The following is a 24,011-nucleotide window of genomic DNA, read 5'->3' on the forward strand; positions in this document are numbered from 1 at the left end:
ATAGACATCTCTGTTCCTTTTTACTGATCTCCAGGTGTACTTTTGGATTAAATAAATAAATAAATGGAAGGATGGTACATTTTGTCGATCCTTCTATCGCCCATGTGGCTTTGTCCTACCCCCTGCTCTGCCATGAGATACAGAAGCCCCAACTTACCATCTGTCCTGGACCTGAGCCACTCCAAACCTGAGCGGGAGAGCGGTGGAGGAGAGAGTGCACAGACAATCCGTGGTCTGGTCAGGGGCTATTATCTCAGTGGTCACGGGTCCTTGCACATATTTCATGGTTGCTCCCAGGGTGTCTTCTCACAGCTATTAGCACACTGTATTCATTTTGGGCACTTGTGGGTCACTTGTGGGCTGCATAACGCTCTTTCACAGCTGAAAGACAAATGAAATACGAAGCACAAGTGATGAGAGCTGAAGGGTCGCCATGATAAACAGGCCATTCGGCTGAATTTGGCTCAGATTATATTCCGGCTGTCTCCTTGCTTCTTTTTCCTCATACACACGCTGATGGGGTGGTTCCTTAACAACTAAAGTAAAGACAAAAGATAAATGTTTTTTTTTTCCAAATCACTGAATTTGTTTCCTTAGTAAAGAAAAAAAAGGGGGCAATCTTTTTGAAAAACCTTTTACATTGCAGGTTTTTATGTCACCTTCATTTTTAATTCAGTAAATTGCAAATATTTACACCCCTATTTTATCACATTACAAACACAAACTTCTATGTAGTTAATTGAGATTAATACTGTGCAAGTGATAAATGCTTTACTGTTTTTTACAAGTCTGAAAGGTGCGGTGAAAAACTGTATTTAAACCTATTTTCTTGTTTAAACAAGTCAGTCAGTTGCCATCACTTAGAAAACAGAGTCCACCTCTGTATTTTTATCTCAGGGTAAATTAGGCTCTTCCATCTTCACCAATAGCTAAAAGACAAAGCAAACAGGTCCAGTATAAAACTGGGGAGAAGTTGAGTTAGTGCTATAAAACAAGGTGTAAGCAGTTATATAACGGTAGGCTTGTATGTCGGCACAACTGCAAACCTACCAACAAATGGCTATGCGTGCTCACAGAGTGGTAATCCGAAAAACAACAAAGACATATAAGGTATCTCTGGAGGAGCTGCAGAGTTCAGGCAAAAGAGTCTGTTGACAGGACAACAATTTAATGTGCCGTCCTTAAAACTAACTTTTTATGGAAGAGTGACAACAAGAAAGTCAATGTCAAAGTTATTACCAAATTATTTGTTTGCTTGTTAAAATTATTTGTCAGTTGCAAATGGAAGAAGGTACTCTCAATAGATGCCCAAAACTAAATCCAGCTGAGAAACAATGTCAAAACTTGAAAATAAATGATTGCAAATCTTCTTCCAGCCTAAGTGAGTTTGAGGTGTTTTGCTGAAATGAACGGGGAACATCTCCATCCTCTTAATGCCCTAAGCTGGTAGAGACTTTCAGCTGTAGTCGCAGTAAAAGTTGATCATAGTTGGGGTAGGTGTCTGTTATTCAGAGGTTCTTGAATATCCTGCTAGTCACACTTCTCTGTTCTCTACTTGCAAAAAGTAAAGTGTATTTTTTCTTATGTGGTCACAGATTGTGTGATCATGTTTGGAGTCAGCTAGTTGTAATTGGTTCACTTAAGTTCCTAATTGGGAAGGTAAATCCATTTTTAGTGTACTAGTGCTCCTAAAAAATGTGCTAAATATTAATATTTATGAGTATAAACCAGGAATATAGTCCTAAAGTTAATTTATAAATTCATTCAAAACAGAAGCTACTGTTGGTCCTGAGGATAATCAAGAGACACTAAAACCCATTTAAACATCTTAATTATCTCACCATCTCACCTTAGATGTGTTCCATAGATTAATACACACTTGCATAGATGCCCACAAAAAGAACCAAAAAAACATGTGTCCACATGTTCAGATTCCAAAACACACATGCTCGAATGCATGCTTGCAGACAGGCACATAATCAATGCAGTCTTATAGCAGAGCTGACCAGTGGGGGGGCATGACCTACCAGGTGACCCATGCATGTCTCCACTAGTGCCAGTGCTTGCCTGTGACTGTGTGCGTGTCTATTAGTGTAAAAGTCAGCTGTTCATCCAAGCGAGCACTGTGTATTTCAGTTTAAAGCTCATAGGTGCGCTGCCAGACACTGCATAGTAAAACCGCATCACGGTGCTAATGTGGTGATCCGTTTTCATAACCCTTTTTGTCTCATCCTGCCAACTCTCCGTAATCCTGAATCAAACCTTCACTCTGGAGTCAAAGTTTAGGGTTTAAGACATCCTGATGGCATTAGTAGAGAACAAAGTGGAAGTCCAGTCATAAAGCCAATCAGGGGAGTCCTCGTTGTGTCTCATAAATCTTCCACTTTGTAGGGTTACTGGGAGGTCTGGGAAGTGGAGATTTCCCACCCATTATTTTCAGGAAACCTCAGACAACCTCCCCCTGAACCCAGGTCGTGGAGGGTTGTGACCTTGGGACGATCGTCATTGTTGTTTCAGTAACTATGGCAATCAGGCTCCCCAGTGCTGGGAGGCTCCCACTCCATTTTGTACAGATGCAAATAGCACAGAATATATCATACAATTCACATTTAAGGTGAAGCTCTGTTGAAAGGCAGTCAATATTCTTTGATCCAAACAGTATTTTTCAGAGTTTGCATTCATGTGAGGCTAATAATTCTGATATTGAAGTCAAGATTTCAGTATTTTCTAAGTTCAAAAGAAAACATTCTAGTCATTCATTTGTGAACAGGATTTCAACTACTTTGTTCTACCTCATCAAATTATATAGTCAGTAAATATTTTAATGTATAAGCAGTAACTATCCATTTGACTTGTCACCTGATTTTGAAAGGCAACAACAGGCAGTTAACTTTGGATTAGCTTTTAGCAGACTTTCCAATTTGACTTTATCTAAATGAATTATATGTTTAGTTTCATTGCACATAATAACTCAGTTTTCAAAATATTTTATTCATTGTGCTTATTTATTATGCTTTGTTGTTTTGATTAATGACTTTTGACACCAGTAAGTAGATTTTGCTTCATTTTATTTATTAATTTACCTAAATTTGTTGCTAGGTGTTGGTTCTTTTGCCCCTTCAGCATTTTTTTTTTTTTTTTTTAATGTACATAATAGAGTATATACTATAGAACATCATTCTGATGCATTGGATAAAATGCATCAATTTGTAGCTAAATGTATAAAATGGAAGTAAAAAGGAACAAAACTGTGATGTTAATAACAATAATAATTATATAAACTGTTTTATTTTTGTTTGCACATATGTTTTTTTTTTTGTTGCACATTTAATTCTCATGAACCAAGTCACAGTTCATGCCACCTCAACAGGTTTAAGTTTTATTTCCAGAGGGAAACCAACCATCTCCATCTCAGTGAACAGCAGAGCTCTTTGGTAGTGCAGGGATAAGCCCTCCGACAGAACATTGAAAGGTTTTCTGAGACTCCTGAGGCAGGTTGCTAACCTGAGACGATTAGCAGGTTTCCAAAAAGTGGTCTTCAGAGCCAGATGGGTTTTGTCACTGTGACAGTCTCTAACAACTAACCCTGCAGAAAAATAAATGGCAGAAAGTAAAGAACAACCATGTTATGTGAAAGTCTTCATTCTTACATTTTGAATATTAGTCCGTTTTGCTAATATACCATGTTCAACAGAAAAATCCAAAGCAAAACACGACACAGGTGCACCTTTCACCTCTAACACCTTAAAAAGTTTCCCGCAATCTATCAAAGCCTCTTTTTATGACTTCTGTTCCACTTCTAGTTCCTGTAACAGCCATGTAGGCCATGCCAAATGTGCCCAGAAATAAGCTGGGCCTCCCCACTGTCTCTGAGATTGCCCACCCAGGAGTCTGGCACACGCCACAGTGAGCAGGAGGCCCTCTGGATTACAGTAATACACAGGATCTCATAATGGAAAGCTGCCGTGCACATTTCCCTCTCTCCGCCCCCATTGTCCACACTACCAACTGCACAATCAGGACATGAGTGTATGTTTGCACTCGTTAGCATCTCTGGATTTGTCAGTGCCCCACTTCACCCTGTGAATTGGTCCTTACTGCTTCCTGGCTTCAGCGTGGGTAAACATCTTTAAAAAAGTGATTATTAAGGTGAAGAAAAACTTGGATTACATCATCCAACACAACATAAAACTAGCTTCAAAATGTGCTTGAATGCTCACAAATGACCGTCTTGATTTATTGAGGGCAGTTGAAGTCACAGGTCATAAGGAAACAATGACAAGAACAAATTTGTCTCGTCCTGTTCATGAGCTCCTACATGAACAGGACCTACCGCATGTTAGACAAACATTGCCACTTTCCCCCATTCTTCTGTAATCACCAAATAATTAATGGGCCGCCCGTTGACCTACAGATAGGCAAGAGGGGAGGACATCCAGACACATTTAGCCCGTAAGAGGAAAGAGGTGTTAAGAGGAAAATAGTAAGAGAAGTAGAAAGCAAAATACATTTTTGTCAGGCTTTCTTGGGTGACTAACAAAGGCGCAGGTGGGCCAAAGAGAGCAGAGGGGTGTTCTACCTTAAGTTTAGACCACCAGGTTACCACAAACTGTACATAATTACAACACAGAGGTCATTTGCTCTCCTAAGTGGCTTGCTTACCAGCCCCTTCGGTGAGTGCATGCTAATCAGGCTGGTGCTTTAAACAATGGGCCATGTGTGCATCTGGGTGTTGTAAGAGGAGCAGAGGTAACAAGAAGACCACCACTGATCAACATGGATGAGATATTTCAAAAGGGCACAACAAAAAAGCTCTGAAAAAAGGGGTGGGGGAGTGAGGAGAGGCCAGAGGTAGACAGACGGACGGGGCAGGGTCTGCTTAAGTTGCAGGGAGGCACGTCTTCAAGCCTATATTTATCCAGGAGGTTCAAGGGGGAAAAGGCGGATACAGTGACACTTAGCACGGTTGTAGAGCAGATGCTTTCTCAAACAGAAATAAGAGGATTGGCAAACTATAATAAACCACAAGTCTAGCACGCACACTCCACCTTGATTACCTTTTCACGAGCAAATAAAGAGAGCAGCATCAGAAACTGCCAGTGGTTTTATTTGCAGCGCCTTGCGAAGGTTGTGATACCCCTTCATATTTTGACACAATACGACCACAAACGACCCCGTCTTTTTTAATTGGGATTATATGTGATTGACTAACTCAAAGTGTGACTTAAAAGGAAAAGGAAAATGGTACATGGTTATCAAAAATTTTTATTTTTACAAAACTGTGAAATGTGGACATGCATTTATATCCAAGCACCTTTACTCTGATCTGGTCACCAAATTAGTGAAAGAGAGTCAAAGCTGACTGGCTACTCCTGAAGTCACTGACATTACGTCATTCTGTTTGTTGTGTGCTTCAAGTTATTGTCATGTTGGAAGATGAATCGTTTTAGTCAGAGATGAAGAGGACTCTGGAGCAGGAATCTTTTGAAGAGTCTCTCTCCATTTCTTTGCGGTTGTTGGGTCTGACAATGTGTCAGACACATTTCTACAAAATTCAAGTGGGGTGCCACATCCATAAGGCCAAAAGAGTTTTGCAGTTCTCACTTTTGATATATGTATTGCTAACAAGCCAATCGGTTGGCCTGCCAACAGTAGCAGTGGAAGTACAGAGAGCCATTAAAGGCCTGGCCCCAGCAACGAAAACAAAACGTATCCACCTGAGACCACAGAGGGACAGGATGCAGGCTACTTATAGCAACCCAAAACCAAACCACATGAATAGCAGGAAAAACGGCTCAGTACGAGAGCTGCGCCGGGCCGTTTGAAGTGCGCCACCTCTAAACTATTCTGAAAAGCCACCCCTGCATCTTTGAAGACGGGTCTTCCTCCACGCTCTCGTGTCCTGTTGTGGATGAATTGTTTCCTCTTTCACTCTGCCTCTGTTTTCCTGCAGAAACTGACACTGTTTAATTGTTCTCCTGAGCCCAAACCCTCTCCTCTTTGGAGGCTGAGGGAGAAGAGCTCTCGCCGGTCTCCTCCCTGGTACGAGATGGACAGTAAGATAGCGACAGGTGACGCACGGGTGGCCATCCTCAAGAATCAGCAGAAGGATAACCCCCCGCTTATCGTTACCGTTTCCTCTGCCCATAAGGTTGCGACCTTGCACTGCCCTTTGCCTAAGAATGGACTGCTAGTGTAATTTATCACTCAAAGCTGCGTGATGTCATTACACAAACATGACACCAGAGTGAGGGAAAACGAGTGACATATTTTGTTGTCTTTGGTGGGATTTTAATGGCTGACCTTGTAGATGCAACAGATTTATGGTGTTCACAGGGAGGAAAAATAGGCATTTGGCTCTTTTAAGTGAAAAAAACAAAACAAAAACCAAACAACGCACATAATGGAAAAAGGTAGAATGTGGACATCGATGTATCAATGATAATTTTTGTCCCTGATGCAACATGTGGGACATAACGCATTACAAACAGAGAAGGCTCTAAAATTAAACTAAATATCAATGTTTCAGCTGTTACAGCTCAACGTATCACATCAGATACCTCCTGGGGGTTGAATGTAGATGTTGTCGCATGCTTTACAAGAATATGTATATATATATAAAATACTTTCAGCTCCGAGAACTGTAACCGAGTATTATCCGTGCTGTCTCCTTCTTTTGTCCCCTGTGGAGAACAGGAGCTGACTTTAACACTCAATATCATGGAATCTTGCTGCACTTGCAGATTGTTTGGTTTTTCTCCTGTGGAACAAGTTCGTGTCAAAATGTATCATCACCTTCTGCCTGATCATTCAAGAAACTATGCAGATTTTTTTTTCTTCTTTAATACCTATAACGTAGGATGATTTTGGAGAATTCTTGTCATTAAAATTAATGCAACATGTCAAGAAATACATGAAAAATTATCTACAGTAGTGCATATGAATGTTTTGTTCTGTGCCATCATTCTCTTTTTCCATTTTACTTTTTTTATTTTATTGTGCCAATAGAAAACTGTGGTATTTTCATTGAGTTGTTGGTAAACATGCACTTCATTTATGAGTACTATACTCAAATATCAAAATCCAATTGATTCCTTATAGGTACTAAAACTATTAGATATTGGGTAAAGGCTGTTCCATCTCACCCCGTTAATGGCATCGCTTACATTAGACGCAGATGCTTATTGGTCACGTTCATTTGTTTCCTTTAATCCTTTGAAATCTGTCAAACCACTTCCCCTCATTTTAAATGTCATCTACTAATTGATTTAGCGATATTACAGTTTGATCACATAGTGTATTTCGTAAAATTCAATTTTAAATAAACTGTAGAATTAAGCAAAGATAGCTTAAGATGTTTGTGTTATGTTGGATATTTTGGTTTTCTTTTATTAGTAATATAAGTTTTCTTTTATTCGTCTTTCATCATATCAGTTTTGAAAGCCCAAAGAGCTGTGTGACTATAAGACTGTTTCAAACCAAGTCCACATTTTGATGCTGGGTCTTTTTCTGCCTCTGAGTGTCTGGGTATTTGCTAAAACCTCGACATGAAACCCTCTCAGCAGATAAATTTAGTCTTTGTGTTTGTGGGACAGCAAACTGACATTCACATAAATTAACAAGGCCAAACTGGAGAGCTTTAACTAATGGAGTATTTCTTGTTGTAATGACAAGATAGGAGAATAATGGAGTGTTAGTTTGCTTCATAATAACGCTCGATATCCAGGGAAGTGCAGATAGGCACATTAGAAGTCAAAGACTGTTCCAGAATAATAGGAAGGCTCAGAGATAATGTACTCTCACGGGGGGGCCGCGACATTAGCAACAGCGCAGCAGGGCTCGGCTTGCACATGTGCCAATGACGCATTAAATCCTTCAATGACAAAAGAAACATGAAAGGTATATCTGTAGGCACACAGATTCACGGCTATTATTCATCAGACATCATACTGTACATATTTCTGTAACAAAGAAATCGCTAATGTTGGCTGCTAATGGCACAGAGCGTGTGAGAACAAGAAAGAGGCATTGTTTTTGTAAAATCATATGTGAACATTCACAATTTGGAAGAAGTCCTGTGGATTTTCGTAATTAATACTAGGGTATTTGTCTTAGAGGAGAAAAAAAAAAATCCAAACAATAGCAACGACTGTGCTCTATTTAAAACGCATATTTGTTAAATGCAGTTCCACTTACAGGATTCAAAAATGTGTAATGAGATCACACTGCGGTTAAGAAAATGATGAGAGACACAAATGGGGCAAAAAAAAAGTACAGATGACATTAACTTCTGCTCAAATGAGCACAGTAGGAGGACACACAAGGTATTTAGCACCACCTTTTCTGTCTTCTCATGGTGTTTGTCAACATTTTAGTGTATTCAACCTCCGTCTTCACTGATGGCAGATATGGTGGGTGAGTGTAATGGTGCCAGCCCCCCCCAGCCCCCCCCATATCCCTCTCCAACCCCTTTCCTTCATTAGATATTAATTTATTCATTACATGTTAACTCTGTGAGACCTTGGAAGGAGACACCAGGTGACTCTTCTTCATTTGGTCCCCACTGCTCTCCTCTGGGCCCAGGACAAACCGCAGTAATGCCACACAGTTGGGGAAGCACTGAGCAAATTATTCAGCTCCATGGAGGGGGACTCTTTGTGGTAAACACACGGTGGGACATTTGTGCTGTCATAATTAAATCTGTGAATCCGTCAGACCGGGGTGCCTTTATTTTGGGTAAACAGACAAACATGTGGAGTGGGAAACATAAATGAGTAGAAAACTATTTTATTTATTTATTTATTCTTTTTTTTTTTTTTACAGATGTAAATAATATTGAAAAGTACCATTTTTATTTGTAGTGCATTTCGGGTTTGGGTTTATTGCCTTAATAACGGGTGCAGCAAGACACTACTAAACACGGCACAATATTATCATAATAACGAGTGTATAAAACTGACACTCTATTGGGGTGTCAGTTAATTCAGCCCTCGACGACTGGTGTCCTGAAAGTTTTAGATGTGTCCCTGGTCTTACACACCTGCATCAAACAGCTGAATTGCCTCCTCAGCAGGCAGTCAGGTACTGCAGGGTCCTGCTAATTACCCCATTATTTAACTCAGGTGTGCTGAAGCAGAGACACATCTAAAAGTTGCAGGACACCGGCTCTCGAGGCCTGGATTTGAGGAACTCAGAGCTATTGTATTAGCTCCTGCTTTGACATGAAAAAGAAGTAGCTCTTGGTTTAACCTGTTGTGTTGAGGAACAAAGACTAAACAGTCGATCACAAAAACACAGCAAAAGTCCTCTAAGTTTGAGTACTCAAAAAAAAAAAAAAAAGAAGGACAACTGGCTAACCAGTACTAATAAGTACGTTGAAGTTAGGATATACCTCATGGCTCTTAAAGGCACAAACAGTATTCAACAGTTTTCAGTGAGTTTGAATTTGATTCGTCAAATACTCAAAATAGCTCAGATGTTGTGTTTGGTGTTTGTGAATAAGTCAGATCTAAAGGTAGGTTGCTCTCAAAACAGAATATATGTATATATTATTATTTATTTTTTTCAGATTAGGAAAACCTGAGTTGTGAGATCAACATACACAGTTCAAGGCAAGGGCGGTCCTGTAGGACATTATAACTTCCTTACATGAGTGAAAGAGCTCTCAATCTTCAGCCAAGCTTTGAAAGATCAGAGAGAAAGTCGCCAGCAAGCATCAATGCCAAGCTTTCCTCCATGGCCCATCAATGGGAGAAAATCCCCAGTGAACACAGTGCCCGGCTAATCCACAGCTAAATGACACCTCGGAACGCTAATGCCTAGACTGACCACAGAAGCAATCCGCACCGACTCCTTCACACACGTCCCTGCTGATGCTTTTCAGTCGGGGCAAACCTTGAAAGCGCCGGGGCCGTCTCTGTCTCTTTTTCTGAGTGCCACCTGCTTTGCATCCCCGCACCGCGAGCTGCTATAGAGAGACATCTCCGGCAGACGAGAAAGACCCATTGTGTTTGGACGCCTTTGAGGGCATTGTTCTGCTTCACTAAGGCTGGGCCGACATCTGCACCATTCACTCCGAAGGAAGTTGTAATCACTGCTCACACTCTTTGCTGTGCAGCTCCAACTTCATAGCAAGAAGGCCTCTGGTAAACAACAGGCTGAAGAGAGGGGGAGTGCTTGTATAGGGTTTTAAAGGGGCTCATGTCATTCTGGAGAGGAATTAGACTAAACAGAAACTCTTATGTGTCCCCTTAGAGGGCTCTAGATCCCAAAGCTTCCTCTGTAGGCTCAGACTGTCTACAATCATAAAACATTTTAGATTACATTTGAAATAATCCTGAATGACTTCCAAGAAAAACAAACAAACAAACAAACAAAACAAAACAAAAAAAAACGTTAGGCTATCCATTTCAAAATGCGCCCTCACTATGCTTTCATCAGTTGAAGGCAAAGAAGAAATACCAGTCTTGTTTCCATGGTCAACATGCAAAGGGTTTTGAAGCAGTTTTCATTTACATATAATTACACTTTAATAGAAGTCTGACTGGTTTGGGGTAAGAGACCGGCCGTGCTTTCTGCAGAGGAGACCCCCTATGATAAAGGATGACAAGCCGCAGCACTAGCTCCATCTCAGGCTAATTAAACGAATCAATTAAGAGACTATTGTCGAAACTGTGTAACTGATGTTCTGTGGTGGCAAAAAAAAAACTGATGTTCTGTAGTGGTCCCTTGGGGAGGCCTTCCAACCATATTAAAGCCGCTATCCACTACATCTCTATCTGATACCGACGTAGGCACTTATTTGCGCCTTGCTGTCATGTCATCGGAGGCGGGCACATTATGGAAATTGAAATGGAGGGGTAGAGGGGAGCAGGGCTGAACTCAGTGTGAAGCGACGGGGTTCGCTTCCCATCACCCTCCAAGGAGAATTTGCCTCAGTAAACTCTAAAGTCCCTCAAAGTTCCCTAATAGCAGAGCCAGAGCCGGCACACCCAGCTGTGTGCATCCAGTCACTAGGTAAGGGTCGCGTAATTAGCATACTCCTCCCTGCCAGGCAAGTCGAGTTGATGCAGATAAATTATCATATTAGATTTACCCTCCTCAGTTCAACTGATTGGTTCCCAAATTGTTTTAGATGGCCGTCATTAATCCTTAGCATAGGCTAAGTGCTTTGCCTCAGATCTGATTGCACAGAGGCGCCTAGGGTCAAATTAACAGAATACTAATGTCTGAACTCTGTCTCATTTGCAGTTTCAGGATGCTGTTTCTATTACAGAAAAAAGGAGTCAATTGTCATTTATCTAAAATAGGTTTGAGAAGCTCTCTAGATGATAATAGAGGTCCAAGGTAAGAAGAGAGACAACGATCCTGAGCACAAAGTGTGTGTGAGAGCTCAGGAATGATCAAATAATGCTGGCGCACGCGTCTCCTTTAGAACATGATGTGAGGTACAGAAATTGTAGCAATTAATTTTGATATTTTCCAAACAAATATTACATTTAAAAAATGTGTGTAATTTAATCTCAGTAAAAATACAGCTCTGTTGTGAAGGACTGAGAGGAGACTGTCTGCAGAAAAGTGTGGCGCTCGCTCACTCTGGAGGAGATGCACATCTCAGGAGAGCGTTTCTGTTGACATTTAAGAAATCTAGCTTTTATGTCAGTATTTTTTATTTGCTGCTTTTTAGAAATTTCCACAAGTCATTCAAGTGACACAGAGAACATTTCAAAGAAGTTGCCCTGATCAAATGAAATGCATGACATGTTGGTCAGTCACATCAAATCCCAACTGTAGTCCATACATCCATCCATTTTCTGTTCACCCTTGTCCCTAATGGGATCGGGAGGGTTGCTGATCCCAACTACGTTCCGGGTGAGAGGTGGGGTTCACCCTGGACTGGTCGCCAGTCTGTCGCAGGGCAACCCCAATTGTAGTGTTTGAGGTAATATGTAAAAAAGGCATGCAAGTTAACGGGACTTGACAAATCTAGCAGGCCTTCATCCCGAACAACTACCTGAGTATTTTTTCTGTGCAGGGAGATGTGTGTGTGTCTTTACTAACTGACTCATGAAAATCTACGTACATGACCGAGAGTCCAGTGGAACCATGTCTCCCTTTCTGTCTTTGAAAGCCAACACCATTTGTTTAAGTGCTGGCACTGCATGAGTGGAGTGGAGTTCCTTTGGCGCCTGGGTCGCCCTGGCTCCCGTGGCTAAAGTCAGCATTGGCATGTTGCTGAAACCTTTTTACGGAGATCAAGGGATTATCCCAATCTAACACACAGGAAATGCATTTTCACCGGGTGCAGAGTATTACACTCATAAAATCTAAAACAACAGAGTGAAAAAAAATATACCGGGACATTATATGAAGCCAGCCAGTCTCCCAAAGGAGTCTGAAAAGTGCCATAGGATTCCTCAGAAATCATCATGAGATGGTACAGACATTACATGGCTAAAATAACAGAAATCTGCTCCTCAGAACACAAGTAGGAATTTGCCTAGGAATCAGTTTGCTCCTCAAGACGCTGAGAAAAGATCTCAGCTCCTTTACAAGTACGTTCTGTTTTTTTTTCTCATTTAAATGTTTTAGATCATCAAACAAATTTCAGCATCAAAGATAATCTAAGTAAATATAAAAGGGTCTTTTCAAATTTAGATTTTCTGTTTTTAACCCCTTAATCCTCACCCCTGGAAAATATAATGGAAAAACAGAACATGGGCATTCAGTTGCATGTTAAGGGGGGGGACAGATATTGAAAATGATTTGATCGCTGTTAAGTCAGAAATTAACAGTGATTTCTTTAAGGTGCTTCAGTTTCCCTTGCCACATTCAGGCCTGCATAGTTGGGCCAGTCCTGAAATAAATTTTAAAAAGTTTCAACTAAAGTAAAATATTGCATTTTTTCTGAATTTCATATTGTTTCATATTTTCTAAGTCAGTATCTTTTATTTGCTGTTTTTTAGACAATGTTAAATGCAAACATACTTGTGATTTCTTTTGATATAGTCTAATTAAATAACCAGAGAATCCCAGTTCTGACTGTAGTGGCCTCCAGTACTGAATTAAAATACAAAAAAATATACATATTTTACATTTTATTAGTGATGTAGATTCTCCTGTTTGGTAGCACACACTTCATGTGAAAGGGGAGGAGACAAAAAGGAGGAGAGGAAACCAGCTTCACTGCATGTACGTATAACAGAAGCAGCGTTGCAGAGCCAAAGGAGACTTTCCACAACTGCTGGCAGGTGGAGGTGTTAGAGGGGCCAGATTAGCATATTCATAAGTTCCCATTAACTGAACCAGGCAGGCGTGGAGTCATACCCTATGACCACAATAGGTTTACATGACAAAAAGCTTGAAATAAAGAGTTTTTACAAAGCTCATGTTTTAGTTAAATGCTTCCTGGAGTTTGGACTTTAAACAATGTTTTTTGCTCTAATCAAAGAAGGTTTGACTAAAGCACATGCCAACTCTTAATAAAGGTAAGGAACATAAAGAACGTTTCTCCAGTCCATCACAAGTTGAGCGCTGAGATACAATGCAATCATTCAAATATGTAGCTGCACAATACAACAGGAGCTAGATATGGGAACATGAGAGGAATGTGTTTGGCCTGCAGAAAAAGAGAAAAGTAGAAGTAGAACTTGCATTATCCACAAAATTGTCATGGTACTGTTTGAATAGTAGCTGATCATACCTAACTTTATGTTAGGGAACCTGGCCAGTGTTTTGTGGAGTATGTGAGTATTTTACCCTCTTCAGCCCCAAAAATATAAAATGGAAAGCGGAATTTATTCTGTCATGTCTTAATTTATTAAAACTGTTGTTTAACATGAGAAAAAAAAAAAAAAAAGATAAAATGCCAGTGTATTTTACCTTGCCAGCTTCTACAAAAAGAAACAAAACAAACAAACAAAAAATCTAGAATTGAAAGGAGTAACAAAATGCTTCTTATACTGTCTACTTGGGACCAAAGGAAGAAAGACAGTATATACAATTACATAAAAGAGTCAGAGAACTGTGAACACAGATTCCCGTTAAATAAAAATTCTGGGGCAAAAAGTTGTATGTGTATGTATGTGGAAAAATCTGTTTACTTTTACAGCAAATAATTATTCAAATAATTTTTGAAGCAAAATTGGTCACTGTATCCATTTCTGGTTTTTTGTCAAGAAATTGATTTGTTGTCTTCGGTAAAGACGAGCTTGAAGTGACTTGTGATCCATGTTTGGAGGTGCATATGTAATTTTGAGGGTGTGACTCAAACAACCATTCTTGTGTCAGAAAAGTGTTTTAAACCTTAGATTTGTTTCGGGAGGCAATAAAAATGCTAATTGGGATTTAACTTTTTCAATAGCTCTTATGTTTTCTGACTCTAAAACAGACGTTTAAAATGTTATTACCTTGTCCTTTTACCTTGTCATACTTTTCTTCAGAACATTTATTTCCAGCTGTGCGTCAAGGGTCTGGAAACCTCCTTATTGTCCTTCAACATGAGTGAACAGATCTAGGTGTGTTTTGGTGCGTGGCCTCGTATTGCTGTGTGTATTTTTTTTTTTTTGCCTTCTTACTCTTTCCCCGCCTAACTCATACCTGTCATCTGGCAGGGCTAACCCCTGGTAGCTCCCCGCCAAAAGCACACACATACACACGTTGTAAATCCCCGCCAAACGCCCGCCCTTCCAGCCCCTGCGCGCACCAGCCGGTGTCAGCGAATCAGCTGAACCGTCTCCGCCCCGAGAATAACCCCATGACAGACAGCCCGAGTGGCCTCCCCTTGTCAACGTAGCCTGCCTGGAAAGCTGACAGCCAGGGCACAGGGTGGACAGGCTACCGTGGGCAGCAGTTTTCACTGGGCAAGACCTAAAGAGGATGGACCTTACAGTATGAATGGGAAAGGGAATTATATTATCCGTAGAATTAAAGGATGACATCTTGGTTTTTCAGGGAGACTGAGCATATCATGAAGCTCATGATAGGAACACTGTAAGGTACGATGTAGGAATATTGGTTAAATGTTTTAAAGCTGCATTGGAATTTGTGGTAAAGTTTTAAGGAAATAACAAAGAATAAATAAATCAGCAACGAATCCAGAAATCACAATTGTAATTGAAGAGGTCAGGTCCTGTCAAGGTTACTGCAGCACTTGCTCTGCAGTAGTTGGCTGGCAGAGTTGAGTGGACAATCCCTACAGAGGAAAGAGTGAAAGGACTGGTTTGGCGTTCAGCCTGCAGATTGTCATTATGCTACCCCAATGAGCAATGAGATAGGGCATGCATTCTGACAATACTTCCGAACGATCTTTTTTTTTATTCATTGCCCAAATATCTGCCTTTGATTTTGCAAAATGCATTATATTTTGAGAACCAGTTTTCATCCCATTGATAAAAAAAAGTTGTCTGAGTCTCACAAATAAAAACAGTGTGAAATGCAACAAGACAACTGTGTGTATTGTTATTCAGTCTTTTTTATTGTGGTGGCCCCTTAGAAGTTTATGTGTATGGAATTTAGTCTGCACAAATCCAGCTGTTCTGTTAAGGCGTCTGAGGCCTCATAGCATTCCTCAATGGAAAATGTATGGTACAAGTGTAAAAGTGCCAAGACGTGGAGGTCCACCTCATTGGAAAAACTCACTCAGAGAAACAGCCAAGAGGCCTAACATTACTCTGGTTGAGCCGCAGAGATCTAAAAGTTAGGTAGGAGAATTTAGTATGATTGAAATTGAGCTATATTGGACATAATTATGGGACAAAATCTTAGTCTTGAGATGTGCAAAGATGATAGAGTCACAGCCTAAAAGATTTACAGCTGTAGCCAAAGGTGATTCTGCAAAGATTTTTTTATTTTATTATATATTTATTTTTTCTCAAGATGGCTCAATCCTAATCCAGTAAATCAATTTTCATTTGACGACAAATCTTATGTATTTATGCATATGTAGAGTCTCATTCCATATCTACATTACTAACCACTGTGTTGGTCTTTCACGTAAAATCTTAATTTAAAAAAGAACAAAAATGTAAAGTTCTACTGTGATAGAATATAAAAAGGTTTATGGGGTATAAACTGAGTTATTGTGCAGAGTTATGGGGCAACAACTACAGAATTTTACTACAATCATTAATAACACTGCAAAAATGAGAAATAAGAGTAATCATACAGCTGCACTAATGATACAATCTAAACTGTTGCAATTAGCTGATAAATTGAAAACTGTTATCTTGTTTAAAGCCTAAAATAATTAATTACCTGGAAACATTCAAAAGCTCTTCTTAGAAAAGGAAGGACTTTATAATTTAAGAGAAAAATGTGTATTTAAAAATTTTAAATAATTTGTGGTTACAAATTACCCCGCATCAGTATGCAGGGTGAATTTATAGAATTTGTAGAATTAAAAATGCAATTCATTTAATTTCTAGAATTAGATGAATTCTGAAGATTTATTTAGAATTTTCAACATGTTAAAACCAATACGTGCTTTCAATGACATGCAATAATGAATGCACTCTACTGGTTATAGATGTGGAAATAAAATATGCCAACTAAGAAAGACTGGTAAAACAAAGTTAATGTGAACAGTAACTTATTGGATGATGCTGCAGATATAATAGGAGTGAGTGTGAAAATAAGTTCATACTTCAACCCACTACTTTGAATGTGTAAATATACTTTCCTGCAGTTCTTCTTTTGTTTGCTTTTTGTTTATATTTATTTTGCCTGTCTGTAACTTTGTTTATTCTTTTATTACTCTATGTTCAATAAAGTCACACTAAGTAACTAAAAAAGCATGAAATGAATCCCTTTTTGTTTTCATTGTTTTCCAGTGAACATATCTTTTACTTGGTATGAGAATACTTTTATAAGAAAGCAGGATAGTGTCACCAGCTTTAACAAATGCAAAAAGGAAAAAATAAAAAAAACATCAGTAAAGTCAATAAGAAACATCATAATCGCCTCGGTCACATTTGAAGATAGATAAAATTAGGTTTGGATGAAAGAACAGCCTAAAAGCTATATATATATATAAATATATATATAAAAATATGCTGTTCGAACCACCAAATAAATATGGATTTTGTCTCTACAAACATCCTGTTGCCATCTTACCATTCACCCCCTGTAGCGCCAACCTGTATCAGAAATCCTAGCATCAATCATTCTTTTGTTCGGCTTTTCATGAATATGCCCCAGGAAGTTGCATCCGTAACTTGCGGATGTCTGACGGTTGAGAAGAGCATAAGGTTTGGGCGAGCACAGCGGAGTCGAGAGCAGTGGGACTGCTCGGCTTAAGCCAAATACATATTTATGAGTAGCATCCACCCACAAGCATGACTTTTCTAACCTAGCCAAGCTCAGGCAGGCATGCAGGCACACAAGCTGGGCCAGAATAGAGCAGGCTGATTGGGCCAGAAGCAGCAGGGGTTTGGGTTACTACTTAACTTTGTTTACGTGCAATTGTGTCCTTTATGTTAACACTTAAAAAAAAAAAAAAATTGCTAAAATTTCAGAATTGTGTATTAAAGTTATAGATAATAGATTAAATACTACTGAGGTTTTTTTTAAGGGGTGAAAAGTTGATGAAAAAATGAATCAAGGAGAAATTACTCTGATTTTTGAAGATGCTGATCATTCAAAAAAATCAAGCAGCTTCCCCTTTTAGCAGGTGTTTTGCCTCTCCGTGCTTTCCTAATCAAGGTCAAGACCCGGCAGCCAAAGAGTGGAAAAGCAGCAATGTGCTCAGATAGATGTGACTTTGAAGAGGAGGAGTTTTGTATTGAATGTTATCGCCTGTTCGGTTTGGCTAGAACATCCACAGTTTGGTCTCCTTCACACATTTCTTCAAGGCTCCCTTTAATCTCTCCTGGTGCCTCTCAAACCGTGCCTTTGATGCTGTGAGGCCCTTCTTTCACTCACTCAATATTCGATCTGTCTTACTTCTTACAGCTAAAGCCAGCTGAAGTGTATTCACATAGGCCTACCCCCTTGTTTATCACCAGTTCCTCCCACTCCTTTCCTCCCATGCGCGCAGAAATGACCACCTCACTGACTTCGAAAGATCTGTTTTGTCGGCCATGCAACATGAAGTGGAAGTCAGTCTTAATTGATAGAAGCAGTCGATTGTGTCGGTCTCTACAAATGGGAGAAACACAAAGACGGGCAAACACACATGCTTCACTACAGTGTGTTAATAAAAGTTAAGTAGCTTGGGTGCTCCCGCCCACCATGTTGAGCCAGAGGTTTACGTATCAGCTATCATTCCCTCCCTGCTCGCACCCACAGATGAGCCTACGAAATAGAAACAAGATCCAAAATTACTTCTCGTTTACTTTATCTGGAGACATGACACATGTTGTGTAGGATGGCAGACTTTATTGTCGGCGGAAAAAAGCAGTGGCTGTATTTCTTCACACATTTACAACAGCTCCCTTACTGCGGAAAATTTGATGGATCATGCAGTTTGCAGACTACCATGGACAGTCTGTTTTTTTGGTCATATTGTGCTTTGAAAAATCCTCTGGACAATTTAAGCTTTTTCGCATTTTATCAGGTTACAAACAAAAACTTCAATGTGTTCCGGTTAGATGATGATGGACTAACACAAAGTAGTGCATAATTGTAAAGTGGAAGCGAAATGGTTTTGAGAAGAGGCAAATCTGAAAAGTGCGGTATTTCAGGGTCATGTGAAGTGTTAAATCTCACAATCTGTTTTGCCTGAAGTGCAAACTTCTAATTTTGCTCTTACAAGAACTCCTCACTTCACAACCATGTCCTGCCTTATATTGGTTTATCACGCACAATCCCTTTCAAATACTGTAGGAGTTTGTGGTTGTAGTGTGACAGAGTGTGACAATGTTCCTCTGATATGAATTATTTTCCTAGGCACTGTAATCGCTGGCCATACTGGTGCTCTGTTGCTGATGTCAGAAAGTGACCCTGTGGCCTGTTGTTGAGTCTTCTCTACGTCAGGATGGAGAAGAGACGTCCACCATATGGCAATGCCTTCTGCATCCTGGTCCCTGAATAATTACTGGACTGTATGCATCACAGCAATTCTGCTGAAATAAAAGCATTAAAATAAACAACACTGGCTACACTACAGGTTTCTTTTTATCGTGATTTAAACACTAGCTCTATTTTGGATCTATGAAACGACCAACAAAACAGATAACCCTAAAGCAAACAGCAAGCAACCCCCCCTTTTTTTTTCTTTCCAAGACATGGCTCAGATCAGTGAGGTATTCTCCTTCCTACTTAACAGTAATAAGAGAGTCCTTATTACAGAGCAGAGGGTTTGTGTAACACTGAAGCCAAACCCTCAACTATTCTGTCCCACATTAGTTCCACTTAGTTGGGTCCCAATGACCTATTCAATGTAAATGCACTGAACAATAATGAGTGGCGGACTGCAGCGACTCTTTAATGGTTGAGTACGTTCGGGGGAGAGTGAAATGACAAGGCGGAAGGAGAAAAAGGTTCAAGGCCTTTCAGGATTGGCTCATTCACGCAGGGTAATGATGGAGAAGTAAATGACTTTAAAAGAATAATTACGCCAGGATGGGGAAAAAAAGCCAGCCACATCTCAACAGATACACCTTTAAGATTATTTAAATAAAAACAGTGTCGGGCTACAGCCGGGAGCACATGGGTGACTGGTGTTTTTCTAACAAAGGACATCGGACTATAAATGCATGTCCATCTGTGATGTTACGACAAGAAGAAGACCTCAAAGGTACAAGACCTGCAAATCAGTCGGTGTCACACCTCAAAGCTATCTTGGCTGTTTGGATTTAAATGTCATTTAAGGGCCCAAATTAATGAGTGAAGGTAACTAATTACGGCATCCGAGACACATTAGTGACTCATGTGTTAAGATGAGTGCGACAATCTCTTCCACTCCTCTTCTTAATTTGGCAAGAGAATATGTAGAGGGAAATGAGCACTTGAAGCAGCAGTGTTTGCTGGCAGAGAGTGTCAGAAGAACTTGACTCAGTCTGTCACACTCTGTGAAAGCTTTCCTTAATACTGTTGGAGCATAATGGCATCAGGTGTTTCAGTGTGTGCTTGTACAGTGGATATACTCATGTTTTGAGTGAAATGAGCAACACCAACTGGTGTTAAATATACCAACAAATTGCCCATTGACATCTACTAGAAATAAAATTTTAGCACTTTCTATGTCACCCCAATATGATGTTTTAGGAGGTCGTACAATGAGGCCAAATCAGAAGGCGGTGTACCTGTAGGTCCTTTGGGTGCTGTAAGATGCTGGGCAACACATGCAGATGGCAAGTTCAGCTCTTTGGGGCCCTTCATATTTTCATCCTGTCTCATTTGCGTGCCATCCCTCTGCCTGTCAGAATTCCCTTGTAAAAGCCCAAAGACAGGACTGTTACCTATGAGACAGACACCGAGCAGATCTCAGGTTGAGCTCCCTGTTACCATGCGGCAGCCATTGGAAACAGATGGTCTCCAAACAGCCTGTCATGTTTACTGCTGCTGCCATAAAAGACAAGAGTCCAACAACACACTCCCTCAGGAGCCCCACGGGATCGCACAAGGGCCTGAAAACAGCTGCCTCAAGTGGGGGATTGGCCCTACACCTTCACGCATACAGAGGCGCTCACACCTTGAACTGACTCCTATCTTAACTACTTCTCAAATGCCTCTATTACCAAACAATGACGCGCTTATATGCACCTCAAAACCAACAGCAGTAGAGGAACAGGCAGACTTTAAATGTCCTCCACTGAGCCGTCCGGACATGCTACATTTACTGCAATTAAACAAGCACGCCATTTGAATATCTGATGACACCTTGCAACCTGCTCTGTGGGCTCTGAATATAATGGTGTCCCTGCGGAGCCCGCGAGAAATTGTCCATGTCACAGTTAATGAAGGGAATTTGCATTGTTATCTCAATTAAGGGGGGAGAATAATGAAGCTCACTTCTGAATTAGTTAATCGTCAAAAACTTGTACAAATGTGTTTGCATGGCCCATAGGTATGGCCTGCAGATAATGTATATTCTTGAGGGTTACCGGGGTTACGTCAGACCAAGGGGGGGCAGATGATAATGAGGCAGGTGCTACTGGACATTTCGCTTCCTCTTCTCTGGAGTCAAGATGCTACTCTGACCCCCCAACACCTCCCTTTCCTCCCCCCTCTTTCTCTCTTTCCATGTTATTCTCAGTTATGTTTCTTTCCTGTGGTTCTCTTTAATTGCAAGCTGCAATAAATGCAAAAACTCGTGGCACACAACAGAATGGGGCTAAAATTCCCCATGCTTTGCTAAATCCAGGCACGTTTGCAATCAGGACATCTTCTCCTTTCCCTTTAGGCACCTTGACAAACATAAGTCAAGTGATAAACAGCTGTGTGTAGGATAAAAACATCAGTTCCTCTACATTGTGTTGTCAGCTGTCAAAAGGAAAAGAAAAATCTCAGCTTTGACATAAGAGGATAATGTCGAGTTTAGGCGTCCTATTGATCCGCTGTGACAGTTAAAGTGGCAGCTTTGCTGTGTTTTGAGAGGAGCGTATTCTTGTGTGTGAGGACTGCTTAAGTGGGTATTTGTAAGGAGTAACTAAAGGCCATCACTAAAGGGTCTCACAAGTGCTCTTCTGCTCCGGGGGCCTCAAATGGCCAATGAATTATTTATAGCAACCAAGGCATGAGTTGATGTTGGGGTAGAGGAGGGATGGCACACACACACACACACGCACACGCACACCCCCATGCGCACGCCTGCATCACACACACCTTGTCAAGGCAAAGCAATTCACACACACGTAGACACAATACACTCACTTATGGGGGTCAGTGTGCCAGACAGCCACAGGCTAAGCAGACAGCTCATAGTCAGAATGCATTGTGGGACAGTGTAGATAACAGGATAGTCTTTTTCTGCTCAATCTATTAGTTACTCAGCCTTAAAGAATAACAAGGCCTAAAAACCTTCATGAAAGGACAGTATCAATAGGTTTTGGTAAACACTAGTTAATTGGAATATGTTGTTAATTTTACTCAGAAATTCTCCTTGGGTTAGTTTCCATGAATAACAATAATTTACTCAACTATTTGCTTGAAGTCTTTCATTTGTGGTACTGTTTCTTTAATTTGTCCAACAGTCACAAATGTAAAGGTGTGGAGAAAGTTGTAATAGTCTGTGGCATAAAGTCTGTGATATAACAAGACATTTAAAAAATATATCTGGCGATTACCTAGAAGGGTTTAAGATTTTTTTCCCCATAATAAATAAAATCATATCTTAAAAACAGAATTTTGATCAGGTTATCTTCAACTGATTTACTTGATGATTTTTTTTCTGAGCTGTTCAGTTTTTTTTTACTTCTCCCTAGAAGTACAATTCATAGACTGACCAAAATAAATTTAGAAATATTTTGTTCAAACATACTGGTTGGGCCTTTTATTGTTTTTGTTCATGACTAATCTCGAACGTTAACTATATTTTCACCCAGTTTGTCATAATGATATTTTCCTGATGAAAGCAAATCTTGGATCGAACAAATCCAAATCTTTACTGAACACAGAATGTATATGATAAGACAGAAAAGACAATACAATAGTGAAAAAAAAAAATACTGAAACTGAGTACAAAAGAAAGAACATGAGATACATAAGTTCAGTATGGTTTAAGCTCAAAACAATCTAAAGTGAATGTGGTTGTCAGTAATAAAAGCTTCATTAAAAGGTTAAAGGTTCAAGAGGTCACTTTGTTGGCTTCTCCCCACCTGTGAATTGTCTCCCTCATTCCCAGAAACACTAGAGCTGCGTCCCTGCAGCTTCTCTCCACTGATGCAACATGGCATCTTAAAACAAGCATTTACATTAAAAGGTCAGCTGGGGGAGGACACCACAGTAAATCGAGATGAAGAGGACAACTATGCTGCTACAATTTTAAAGGAAAAACGCACACGCACACGCACACACTCATCAACTTGTCTAGACCATGGCATTCTTTTTTTTTTCTAACATGACGCACACTGCAGTCATAAACATGCTGTGCATGTGAAGGCACAGGTAGAAGGTTTCTTGGTCTATCTCGCTTGCAAAACCTAAATACGTGGATAAATACCAAAGGGAGGACAGGCTTGCCTCCAAAAGGTTAGTGGAAGCCAAAAACTCATGAATGCTGCAGTTAAAATGCCAAACAGCTTAAGAATCAGATGAAGTTGCCATTAGAGTAAAAAACACACTAAAAACAAATTAATGTGAGGCTAAGGTTAGATAAATCTTGAGCCAGGATGAGAAGGAAGGTAACTTCACTAAAAAAAACCCCCAAAAACATAAAAATAAAACACAACAACTTTGATAAATGTATTAAATGTTTAATTGATTGTATGATGCGGTTTACACATAACAGTTGGACGGCTGAATCTGTCTTTTAAATACATGTGAGTGTGCTTTAATGTGCATAGACAGCAAGTGTTCTCTTGGTGATAGCTGCTTATACTGACACAGAGTCACTCTGACTGGTTGGTTGATTAATTCTGATCCACTTAATTAGAAAGCTGCCAATTTCCCACGTGTATACTAATAACACAGAGAACTGCTGTCATTGACTGTTACTGATGGCTTCATTAGGAGTAAGGATCACGGATGTAGAGAGGCTAAACAGAACTGCGATGACAAACTGAAAAAAAAAAAATAAATTTCAGCATGCTCGTGTCACGTGGTCTGTACACAGAACGTAACCAGATCCAAGCAATGTATTACAAAATAATGCTCTAAAGTAAAATAACACTGGAGTTTAAAAAACAAATCAGGGTGAGAGTGAAATTTTATCTGCCCTGTAGTCATGATGCATTTCAACTGCAGGTGAAACTTCAGACTGTATTGGGCAGATTGCATCGTTCATCCTGGGTAAATAAACTTTAATTCAGTTTATTTGTATAGCAACCATTTAAATTAAAAAGAACAGTTCCCTTTCATATCCAATTGCATGCAAACTTACAGTACCATCTTTAACTGGTCACCTTAAAAAA

General features: G+C 40.0%; 1 long non-coding RNA gene across 1 annotated transcript in view; it reads right to left on the bottom strand.

The window, feature by feature from the left end:
• LOC122840100 overlaps positions 1-24,011 on the bottom strand; it is a 34,180-nt gene that overhangs the window by 2,235 nt on the left and 7,934 nt on the right. The window contains exon 2 of the long non-coding RNA XR_006372168.1: positions 158-381. This is a non-coding gene — a long non-coding RNA (uncharacterized LOC122840100). The remainder of the gene's footprint in view (positions 1-157; positions 382-24,011) is intronic.

This window comes from Gambusia affinis, linkage group LG11, assembly GCF_019740435.1.
Source record: "Gambusia affinis linkage group LG11, SWU_Gaff_1.0, whole genome shotgun sequence".
Classification (NCBI taxonomy): Eukaryota; Metazoa; Chordata; class Actinopteri; order Cyprinodontiformes; family Poeciliidae; genus Gambusia; species Gambusia affinis.